This window comes from Rhamphochromis longiceps, linkage group LG22, assembly GCF_057381845.1.
Source record: "Rhamphochromis longiceps isolate RC_006_pf linkage group LG22, R_longiceps_female_GT1.1, whole genome shotgun sequence".
Classification (NCBI taxonomy): domain Eukaryota; kingdom Metazoa; phylum Chordata; class Actinopteri; order Cichliformes; family Cichlidae; genus Rhamphochromis; species Rhamphochromis longiceps.
The window spans coordinates 16,822,910-16,834,940 of NC_140577.1; the positions used below are offsets into that span (position 1 = coordinate 16,822,910).

Below are 12,031 nucleotides of genomic sequence, written 5' to 3' on the forward strand. Positions count from 1 at the left end.
CAAAGGTTAGGAATGGATATTATATAGCAGCATTAAAATAAAAGCACAACCAAAGAGAGACAAGGTGAAGAAAGGGAGACAAAGTCAACAACGAGAGAAGCTGAAAGGGAAGTCAGGACACTTGGAAAGATGAAAGGGAGAAAAATGATGGGAAAGTTGACAAGGAGGTAAAAGGGGAAAAAAAGAAGGCGATAACAAAGGGAACAAAACTCAGAGGTGCAGTAACAGAGAGACAGTGAGGTATGTGGGGGGATAGTGAGTGGGAGAGTGTGGGTGGCGACAAAGATGGCACTTTATCATACAGCCTAGTTGTAAAAGCAATAAACTCTCTATAGGTCTCAGCATAAAGACTTCCCAGGCACCACAAAGGCCATCCTCATTCATCTCACTAAAAGCTGAAGTTGCTGAATTGAGCTCAGCTCCTCCTGGAGAGAAGTGTTTGTCATTGTGAACTTCTGACCATTTCAGAACATCCAGGCATAAAAGCAGATAAGAAGTGTGCCTGCATGTTTTCAGTTGCCTTTGAACTTATTCAGTTCGCCTGCATTTTGTCCCGCTGAATGCCAAACTATAAGTTTGGTTTTGGGGTTGAACTGTGCTAGCTATTAGCAGTGGCTGGAACTATTTTGTACTCTATTTGATTCCTTTTTCTTTGCTGCTTGAATGCGATCTTGCAGACACACAAAAAAGTGCATAAAGACATCACACAGGCAACAGGAAATTAATCGTACAGATGGCATTTGTTCCAAGAAAGTACAGACCTACCGTGACTGACAGGGAAACCTGTCAATTATCTAATTTGCATGACTTCTGATTCCTTTCTGCAGGTAATTATCATCCTATGATGTGATCACTCTTGCCAGTTTGCCACCCACCTGTGCCTTCCCTTTTTCCCTCGTCGCTCCTCTCGATTCTCTCCATCTCTCACAGCACACTTATACAGGAGGTGTGATTGCATTAAGCTGCAGAGAGGAGAGAGCGAGAGGGCATCCCAGGGGCTACACTAATGTACAGAACAGAATGTACAGAGCAGCAACTGTGAAGGTGAGCAAGAGAGAGGTTGGAGTGGGAGGGGGTGGGCGTCCATTACTATAATCATTTTACTTCACTTGAAAAGGTGGCTCTTAAAGCAGGTTCTGTGGAGGAGACAAGAATGGGAGAATACGTGGAGAGAGGCGAAGAGAGATGAGCGGCTCTTATGGCTGTTAGTAAATCTAAAGCACAACTTCATTTTTCAACTTTTATTGCTTTCTCGCACGAGCACCCAGAGCATCCGCACAATAACCAAAGACATTTCAGCGGTATATTAGCATCCCCGTAGTGCGTTTGTAATATCCTTGAGGTGTCCTGAGACGTGCATTCTAGATGATAGCAATTAACGAGACGAGTCAGGGCTCGACAGCAATCACCGCTTTTAAAATTATTCATGTTTCGGGTTAAAACACACAAACCATAAATCAAACGTACTAATTCACATCCGATGCAGTTTGTTTCACCCTGCTATGAATACAATAAAGCCAAAACCCTAACGCCGCACAAAAGTAATATGTTGCTCCATGCAAACAATGAGGGATATCGTTCAAAGCAGGCACGGAAGACAGGGAATGCCCTGAAGGAATAACATCTAATGCAATCAGATTGCTCTGGCCAATTAGTCAGACTAGCCTAGCCAGAGATGATGTCAGCCGTCATTACTCACTGCTTAATGCTATAAAGCAGAAGGGAATCAAGAGAAAACAAAGAAAAGAGCAACAAAAGTGGGTTTAAGCTGAGAAGAGCCCACTTAATCACACCAAACAGAGACTAGTACACTTATGTGAATAATGGCACCCACGCTGAATAAGCCATGCTCACAATGACACAGTACACAGCAAAGATGAAGATGCAGGCATCCACCCTCAGCACGCTGAATGTTCCAGCATGCGTATGGCTCATTAGTAATGACCTACAGCGGCATGTTTTTCCACACCGATTACAGTCAATACCCCACAGCTCCAAATGACATTTTCACATTTCACTTTAATGTACAGTCAGGATGTTATAGGGTGATCTCGCTCAAATACACTGTCGTACTGTACAGCAGGGTTTCTGTCCAGCGGCCCACTGGATCCGAGTTGACCCCGAATAGGCCCAAGCGTCAGGATTTTTTTCTTTTCCCCACATGCATTCCTCAGATGCTTTCCGGAGGTACAACCAAACCAAATAAAACTGGATCATTTATCTCAGTAGATTATGTTTCCTGTTAGCCGTTTATACACATCTAAAAAATGCTGGAAGTAGCTGCTATAACTAGTATTTTAACCTAATAGCACCCACCCATTTTAGTTGAATACATATCTTGATACCATTTACATAGCATGTAACCCATTCTTCTGGCAGCTGCAGGTGAAAGTATAATACAATACTGTGTAAAGGTCTTTGAGGTTTAGCGATTCAGTGTTCAATTGTGAAAGCTTGAAAGTCAATATTTGGTGTGACCACCTTTATTCTTAAACACAGCCTGAACTCTATTAGGCAGCTTTCATTTCTCCAAGCATTCTTTAGGAATAGTTCTCCAGTTTTCTTGAAGGACATTCACAGATGTTGGATGTTTCTGCCTTTTGTTCTGTTCTCTGTCACCATGATCCCACACTGCTTCGATAATGTCGAGGTCCAGGCTCCGGGGAGGCCAATCCATGACTGATAGTGCTCCATTGTGTGTTTTTCTATCCAACTGTGCTTTTACTGCATTGGCAGTGTAGAGTGGATTAAAATTTGACCGCACTTCAATTCAATTCAATTTTTTTTATATAGTGCCAAATCACAACAAAAGTTGCCTCAAGGTGTTTTATATTGTACAGTAGATACAGAGAAAAACCCAACAATCATATGACACCCTATGAGCAATCACTTTGGCGACAGTGGGAAGGAAAAACTCCCTTTTAACAGGAAGACACCTCCAGCAGAACCAGGGTCAGGGAGGGGCTGCTGCGACCAGTTGGGGTCTGCGTTTACAGTTTGACCAGCAGCAGCACTGGCTGAAATCTAGCCCCAAACCATGACAGAGCCTTCACCGTGTTTTACAGACAGCTGTAGACGCTCCCTACACATTTACAACATTTTGAAACAAAATTTTCAAATTTATATCAGTCACTCCATCCAACCTGTTGCCACTGATTTTCGGTTCAGTGTAACTGGGAATACCTCCATGGCCTTCCACTTCTGTTGAAGCTTCAGTGAAGGGTGGATGAATCAACTGAGGGGCCAGTGAAATGAGTGTGTCAGAAAAAAATGGAGCAAAAGCTGATTTTCGACTCTAAAATGGTCCAGTACAAGGACTGAGCTGAAATTCATGAAATTAGTGAAAATGCAGCGAAGAAAAACAGACCTTCAGAGACATATTGTTCAAGAAAGTCTGACTCCTTGGAGGTGAAATATAAAGAAATGAGGGCCGGCTCAATGCTTTTACACAACCTCAGTATGTAAAAAAGAGACAAACAAAATAAACATGCACATAAACATCCATAAAAATAGGTAATTATACTGACCTCATTAACTAATAGGTGGATTGATTATTAAGCCAGACTTCAACATCTTTACAGCTACTGTATAAAAACTAGCAAGTTCTAGGGGAGTAAAGTAAGAATCAGACAAAGCTGCATTTCTCATGAAACTCTCTTCTACCAAATCAACTGTGCTTCTGTTACATGGAGCACTACCTTCATGCAACATAGGTTTATACGCAAATGATCTGAAATGTACTTACAAATGTTTCTTTACCAAATTTTGAGGCTTTTTACTTGGAAAAGAACAAACCTGGATGAAACATTCAAATAAGTTTGGTTCCTTTTTCTTTGCTCTCTTGCGTATACAAATCAGGTCGCTCCTCCAATTGTGAATGCCTCTCTTTATATCGATTCATTCACACACACTTCACTTCTTTTTTCTGCCTCCTCTGCTCTCTACCTTTATCCTCTCTTCTCAGTAATTCAGTCTGGATGAACCCAACAACACTGAGCAAGGTAATTAACTAACTGTTTAGTGTGCAGAGGCAGTTCAAGTGTGTGTGTGTGCGTCAGTGTTTTTGTGGAGAGCGGCAGCATGACGAGTAAAGACAGCGAGACAAAAGACATATAGAGCAGAAAGAGCAGAAGTACAGAGAAAGATATGATTTTACTTATTAGCTAATTGTTCTATCAACATCAAAAGGGATGCAAAGATACCACCATAATATCTGGTCACTCTAAAAACTCTACCTTAATTTCCCGCTGTCCCTCTTCTCGTTTGCTCTCTGTCACTGTAATTCGTGACAGCTGTTGTTGCAGTTGGCACTCTCAGGTGTGTGTGTGTGTGTGTGTGTGTGTGTGTGTGTGTGTGTGTGTGTGTGTGTTTCCCCTGCTCTCCGAACCCAATTCAATTCTACTATGAGAGTCGGGCCCAGATCAAATAAAGCAGAGCGTAGCGATTACAAGAAAACAGAGAAGGGGAAATCCATGCTCCCTCTCACGCACACACAAACACACACATAGAAGGGATGACCTCTCTATATACTTGTGTACATACTCATGGCAGCACTGTGCCCCAGATCTACTAGATTTCTTACTTTAGAGGAGTTGATGTTAATTACATTCTCGTATTGTACAAGTGACACGTAATTGGCAATAAACTTTTTAGCCTGTGACCAACAAAAGGGACTGGGTCGGCTTATTTTATATATTGAGCATTTGTTCAAGCACTCACAGCCCCTGGCATTGCTGGATATCCAGAGGCTCCCGTGAAACTGTATTACAGAAAGCATCACTGGATTAATTAGTCATTTGACATCTCAGAGATTACTGTGAGCTGTTGCTGTAGGCAGCATTGAGTTTAACCGTGAACAAGAGTGAGAGTGGGTATGAGTAATTCCAGTCTCAAATAAAAAAAATTTATCAATCTGTAAAAAATTGATTGAATCCACATAAAGCTGTCAGACTTCCCCCTGCAAGACATAAATAAGTTTAACCCTTCCGTGCAATAACGTAATGAAAGCCAAGCGCATTTTGCAAACAGGCCCCGAAAAGAAAATGAATGAGCAGATATATGATGATGATATGATGCACACCATTGTTTTTCTTGTGACATTACCAATAAGTTTGATGTGTCACATGATCCTCTTCCTATTGAAAAAAACAAAAGTTGTATCCAAGATGGCCGACTTCTAAATGGCCACCATGGTCACCACCCATCTTGAGGAGTTTGCCCCCTCACATATACTAAAGTGCCACAAACAGGACTTTAATATCACCACCCATTCCCATGTTATTACGGTGTATCCATATAAATGGCCCGCCCTGTAATATATATTTATATATATATATCGTGGAGACACGACCAAGACAACCTACAAACTTCCAACTGAGCGTCACTATGGGGACAAAAGGTAATTTAAGTGACTTTGCACGTGGCGTGGTGAAAGATGGGCTGATATGAGTATTTCAGAAACTGACAGTCAGCTGGGATTTTCCCCATACAGCCATCTCTGGAGTTCACAGAGAACGGTCTAAAAAATGCCTTCCTAATGCCAGAGGTCAGAAGAGAATAACCAGGCTGCTTCATGCTGATTGGAAGGCAACAGTAACTCAAATAACGCTCTAGACATGCAGAAGAGAATCTCTGAAAGCACCTTGAAGTGGATGGGCTACAGCAGTCCCATTTATGTGAGTTGAGAACAGGAAACCGAAGCTACGATTTACAAAGGCTCATCAAAATGATAAACAGAAGACTGCAAAAATGTTGTCTGGTCTGATGAGTTTCGATTTCTGTTCCAAGATTCAGATATTAAGGTCAGAATTCAGGCACAGATGTCTGGCTTCCTCCCACAGTGCAAAGACGTGAGAATGTGTGTGTGAATGGATGTCTGTCTCGGTGTTAGCCCTGCGGCAGACTGGCGACCTGTCCAGGGTGTGCCTCGCCTCCCACTCTATGGTAGCTGTGTAAGGTAGCAGTGTATCCATCTCCTGATGACTACTTCCTGCAGGATACCACGTTACAAAGCTCAGATCATCCCAAACTGTTTTTTGAACATGACAGTGAGTTCACTGCACTCTAACATCCTCCACCGTTACCAGATCTCAATCGGGTGGAACATGGAACAACGGGAGATTTGCGTCATGGATGTGCAGCCGACAAATCTGCAGCAACTGTGTGACGCTACAAAATCTCTGAGGAATGTTTCCAGCACTTTGTTAAATGTATGTTATAAAGGATTAAAGCAGTTCTAAATGCAAAACAGGGTCCAACCCAGTAATAGCAAGGCGTACCTAATGAAGTGACAGGTGAGGTGAACATGTCACTAATCAGCTGGGTACCTCTTTGTTAGCTGCGTTGTAACATAAGCTTATTCTCCTCTTAGACTCACTGTAAGTCACACAGGATACAACATAAGCCACGTGTCAAATGTCAATTTTAGTTGATTTATGTCATGCGTTCTCATTCTGATTCTACATCTTTAGCTTCTTTATAGCTGGCAGTCTCTATATGCTACACCGACAGCCACGGCGACTTGCCGCCCAGTGTCATTGTTTGAGCTTTTAGGCTGTCACCCCTCCATCTGCTCATTTCTGAGACTTTGTGTTCAGAGAAAGGCAACTGTCAACAGTGAATTTACAATGGAGAGAGAGAGAGCAGAAAGCAGCGGGGAGTGAAATGTGTAATTTCCAGTCAGCGAGAATGACGGCTGAAGAAAGAGGAAGAGAAGAGGACGAGGGGAGCAGGGAGCGACTGAATTTTAGAGAAAAGAAAAATCCAAAAAGGCTACTTTATGTTCACTTCTTTCCCCAATTATCAACCTTGTTTCTTCTTTATCTTACCTTTTGATTTATTATACTTACACTCCCCCACTCCCATCCACAAAACTAGTCCTCTATAAATTGGTACAATGTTAATTTAATAAGCTAATTAGTCTGTACTTCAAAACATATTTGTAGAGGTATGAAGCAAGTCCCTGAAGTAGCTCACAGCAAAAATAAAATGATGCTGTTGGTGAGTCGAGTATAACCGTACGCTGAGGGGGCGATAAACAAAAACTTATTTTGCAGCAGCCGGTGGCACGCTGCAACTGGGACGAGAACCAAAAATCATGTTTGGGTTTTATGATATATTTTTTAAAATAACTGGTACAAAAAAAATCCTCTCTTTCTATATTGTCTGTGTCTACAACTATCCCATGATAACAACAGCCCCTCTCACAGAGCAGGCAGAATGAGCAGCAGGAGAAAGCGGTGACGGTATTGGTCACAGAAGAGTTTAGGACAGGGAGAGGGGAGAGAGGAAGACCGTAAAAGATGTTCAGTGAGACAAAAAGCAGGGATTGGCTTTCTCGCTCTTTCCCTCAGTAAGCCCTTCTATTCATCCTGCTATCCCTCATAGGAGAGAATGGAGCTTCAACATGCAGCTGGCGAGACGGTGATAAAGGGCTGGCGGAGAAGCTTCAATACAAGCGGCCGAGGATTCAGTAAGAGGGAAAAGAGCAGAAAGCTTCTTCAGCTAGAGGATGGGTAGTGAAACTGAGAGCGAGAGAGAAAGGGAATATTGATGAGAGAAGGAGTTGAGGGACGTCACAATGGGCCGTTGAAAGTGAAGAGTGAAAACGAAAATGAGAAAATCAAAAGTCAAAAAGCATGAAGGAGGGCGGCGAGAAGGACAGGAGCTCAGTTCCATTCAAAGAAGTTTATCCTCTGAGTCACAGAAACGCACATACACCCAAAGCACACCTAAGTACCTCAGATCTTATGAAAACTGCTATTAAAAGAAGAAAAGAAAAAGGACAGGCCCGACCCATCTGGTCTCATACCTGCAGCTCGACTCGTTTGGTTCAGACTCACGTAGGTTGCACAGTGAACCAACAACATATAACTGATTCTTGATATACTTGGAGAAGAGATGCGTCAGTGTACCATGACCGCACCCCTCTGAACTGGACTAAAGCCTGCTACGTATGGTCGTGTCAGAGAATAGCTTGGCTCATGCAGCTAGCTCGCCTAGCGCAGCGCTCTCGGATCGTTTGTTGGTTTTTCGCAGCGTAAGGTCTCTAGCGTGGGTTTTCAAGAACACACTAAGTGTTGAAAACTACAACACAAGAAAACCTGTACTAGAACTACATTTCATATTGTAATATTACTTTTCCTGCTTATAACTGCATGTATGAGATGTCACTGGACTTACTGCCAGGGAGAATGACTGGCTCTAATCCGTAATATCATAAACCCAGCACATGCTTGTTGATGTTTGAGGCACTGTACGATTGGTTATTTTATTTTTTCTACTCTACTCATACCCTATTTAAAATGTTATCTATAATAAGCAATACGAGGGAAGTAATTAAATTGTCCTACATAGTCCAAGTGTTGCTGGAGCTTCAACTTCCTCATATTGTCATCTCATGAAGCAAAAGTTACTGTGGTCACTGTAGTTACTGTGTGGTGACTGTGTTTAACTGGTCAATAATCACAATCCTTCATGCTATAAACCATAAGCGATGCTTATATGTTACCGTGCATGGTTCCATGGTTACCGCTGATCTGGCATAAAAATACATGCCTCCTCTACAAACAATCCCTCGACAGCTTGAATACAGCAGATGGATTTAACCCATTAAAACTTAACGCATGTATATCCATAGACTGTGCGGGCACCACGGGTCTTACTGGATTTTAATAGCAGCTTAGCTTGTGTACTCATAACGGTTATCATAACAGATCAACTGGACCAGAATCTGCCTGATAATAAAGCGCAGACATACATGTTAAAAGTCTCTTCAATTCAATCCAATTTATTCAATTAAATTCTCTTTATATGGTGCCCAATCACAACAACATGCCCTTTATATTGTAAGGTAAGAAAAAAAATACAAATACAGAGAAAAAATCACAACAATCAGACAACCCATATGAAGAAGCATTTGGAGCGACAGTGGGAAGGAAAAACTCCCTTTTCACAGGAAGAAAGCTCAGTGAGGGACAGCCATCTGCTGTGACCGGATAGGTGTGAGGGGAGGAGACAACTGACTCCCTGACTCCATCCTCTTTGAATCCTACCTGAGAATAGGAGGCAGAGCTACTTTGGCCGAGTAGGTGGAGCCTTCTGCTCAGCTGAGAGCTGACAACGGATTGCAGTCGTAGTTCCTGATGTGAAGCCTTGATCTCTCCACCAGCAGAAAGGAAGGGAGAAGAAGTGTGCGCCGTCTATTCACGTCTGTATGTCGGCAGTTGTGGTCACAATTCCCTGCAGATAAACAGAGACAGAGAGGCTTTTATTTCTCTCTTCAATATTGCATCCTATGAGATTACTTAGGTCTGGGTTATTGCTTACTTTAGCTCAATTATCATAGCATAATAACCACATCCAGTGCTCTGCAAGTACAATAATCAGCTTAATCATTCAGTATTCTTTTCCTCTTAATTATTTCAGTTTTGTGCAGAAACACTGCTACTCTTGGAACATTAAGCTCTCATAGAGAAGCAATATCCATTAAATTGTAATATTGTAGCCTTAGTAGCCCCCCTGTTCACGAGGGGCAGCCATTCAGAAGAAAGTTAGCTTGGAGGGAGGGTGTCCTTCAAGCGAGAGCAGCTCAAACATTTTGTTTCAGACATTGGATGAACTTGAGTCAAGGCAAGTCTCATACAGTCCAGGAATAAAAATATGAAGCAGGAAAGGAGCAAAACAGGTCGACGTTAACAATGAGCTTGATAGCAAAGCGATCTTTGTTCATAAAAGTTCAAGAAATAACAAAGAGAAGCTACATAAATAACTATTAGTGAGGTGCAGGGTGATGCTGCTATTACAAGAAAACTCCACTTGCCTTCTGTGTTAAGAAATGGGTTTGCAAATTTGACGAGGAAAATTGTAGATATGTTGTTGTTTATGACAGAGTGATTGCTACCACTGCCTTTCTTGACAAAGCTGACACACACACACACACACACACACACACACACACACACACACACACACACACACACACACACACACACACACAATGCCTGTAGTACTTGCTAAATCCCAGTCCTTGTTTAAATAGAAGTCTTTAAACCATGTGCATTTGTAAATGTCTGCACTTGTGATTCTTCCTCTGCTTTTCCCTTTTTCTGTTGTGCTCTCTCCCTCTCTGAAGACTATTCAGAACAAACACCCATGCTATTTATACACTGACGCCGAATCAGCATGGTAACCACGCTTTGTTTACCCACATGAGACACACGGTTTGAGGCTCGTGTCCTCTTTTTTTCCCTCTCTAAACAAAAATCACAACTACTTAGTTCTTGCGCATTAACTTAGCTCAGTTTCCAGTAAGGACAGCGTTTCTCTTTCTCTGACCAAATGTCTCTAGTAAACTGAGAGCAGACCCTCATAATGAAGGTAGTATTTCTGTGAAAACCACATCTCATAACCTGGAAATGTTAAAAAATTTTACACTACAATTCGTTTTCTCAGAAAGCTCTGATCGAGAGTCACTATGTCTAAAGCAATACCGAAAGAATCGCACTTCTCCTTTCCTACTCTGCATGCATACCATTCAGGGAAATAAGTTCCATTTTCAAGCTCCCTGCATCAAACGCTCAGGCAACCAATACACTTGATTTTGCACCTTCTGTGCAAAGTACTTAATTCCCAACTACTGTAGTGGCACTCCACCATAACCTAAAGCAGGGCGCTGTTGCATCATTTATCGCCCAGGTGTGAATCCAACTTTATGGCTTTGTTGCAGGATGTTCATTAAAAAGAAGTGAGTTAATGTTCCCCGGGCAAATAAAATGTGGTACAGTGCCTAATTTGATGCACAAGCACATCGAGAAACACTTAGTGCTCCCATCCAGTGTGCTCCCTTATTTTAAGTAACCCCGAGGCTGTTACCACAGTGACAAAGACATGTCCCAAGGTCACAGGGCCGAGTCGAGCGTTAACTTGAACCCCGAAACAACACGTTGACTCAGCAACGCAAAATCAGGTCAGCCGATCATGTGACAACCAAGAGTACCCCCTACCCCGGGGACAGAAAGTGATACTAAAGCATGCATGTTTTTGTTTGTACTAACTTAACACAAAATTCAAGCACATACACACAAGCACCCAGGCATACAAAAGAAGCAAAACACATCCAGCTCGTAGAGTCACGTATACACACAGAAACCCACACAGCCGTGGGAAAAGGTACACAAAAAACAGCAACAGCATACACAGAGGCCAGGACAACAACTTTACCAAAGATGACTTGATGTGAGGGTCTTTCAAAGAGGAAATACGTGCTTATTAGTGGTTGAAATGCACAAATCATGAGCTCATCATCTGCCTCAGAGCCCCAGATTCATGGCTGTCATGCTCTTTGCTCCCATATGCACTTCCTATAGATGAATAAAGTCACTTTTATCCCCAGTTAAAGCAGACAAAGCCTTGAAAGTGGTTATTTTCAACAACCGCACATGCATTGTAATAAAGTATGAAGCTATTATATGGTTGGACATCAGCTGTGCAAGTCCTTTTCCCAGTATTGGATGTTGTAAAAAATACTATGAGAAGAAAGAGTGACACGTACATGTAGGCATGAAAAGTATGGCAGTACTAGTCTGCCTACAATACAAAAATCTGATTCAAAGCTTTATTAGCAGAGCAAACATACAAAACACATCCTCAGAAAATGGTCTCAAAACATGTCCATGTCAACAATCCAAAATAAATAAACAGACATTTTTTGTCATTAATTTACATCTTTCAGTCCCATTTTTAAAAGTTTTTATATCAGGATATAAGGATGTTTAAATGTCTCCATTCACTAAATCATCAGATGTTCCTCTTTGTTCAATGTGGGGGGGGGTTTCACTTGGATTCACCTTGCCTGTGTGCTTCTTGGAAATGGGGGGTGTTCTAAATATTGTGAAAAGTTTACACATAAGCACAGGTTTGTAAATGCTCACACTTACGACTGCAAGATTTTCCTCCAACTCAGCAGCCTCAGATTCAGTTCTCCATCTGTTGCAAAGGGCACTCAATAATACTGGCAGCCCCAATGTGTGTG

The 12,031-nt window shown here is 42.0% G+C and overlaps 1 protein-coding gene across 1 annotated transcript in view; it reads right to left on the minus strand.

Moving 5' to 3' along the window:
• atxn1a (ataxin 1a) overlaps nucleotides 1-12,031 on the minus strand; it is a 110,337-nt gene that overhangs the window by 65,687 nt on the left and 32,619 nt on the right. The window contains exon 2 of the mRNA XM_085395916.1: nucleotides 9,054-9,240. The gene's annotated coding sequence lies outside the window, so the exon portion shown is untranslated. The remainder of the gene's footprint in view (nucleotides 1-9,053; nucleotides 9,241-12,031) is intronic.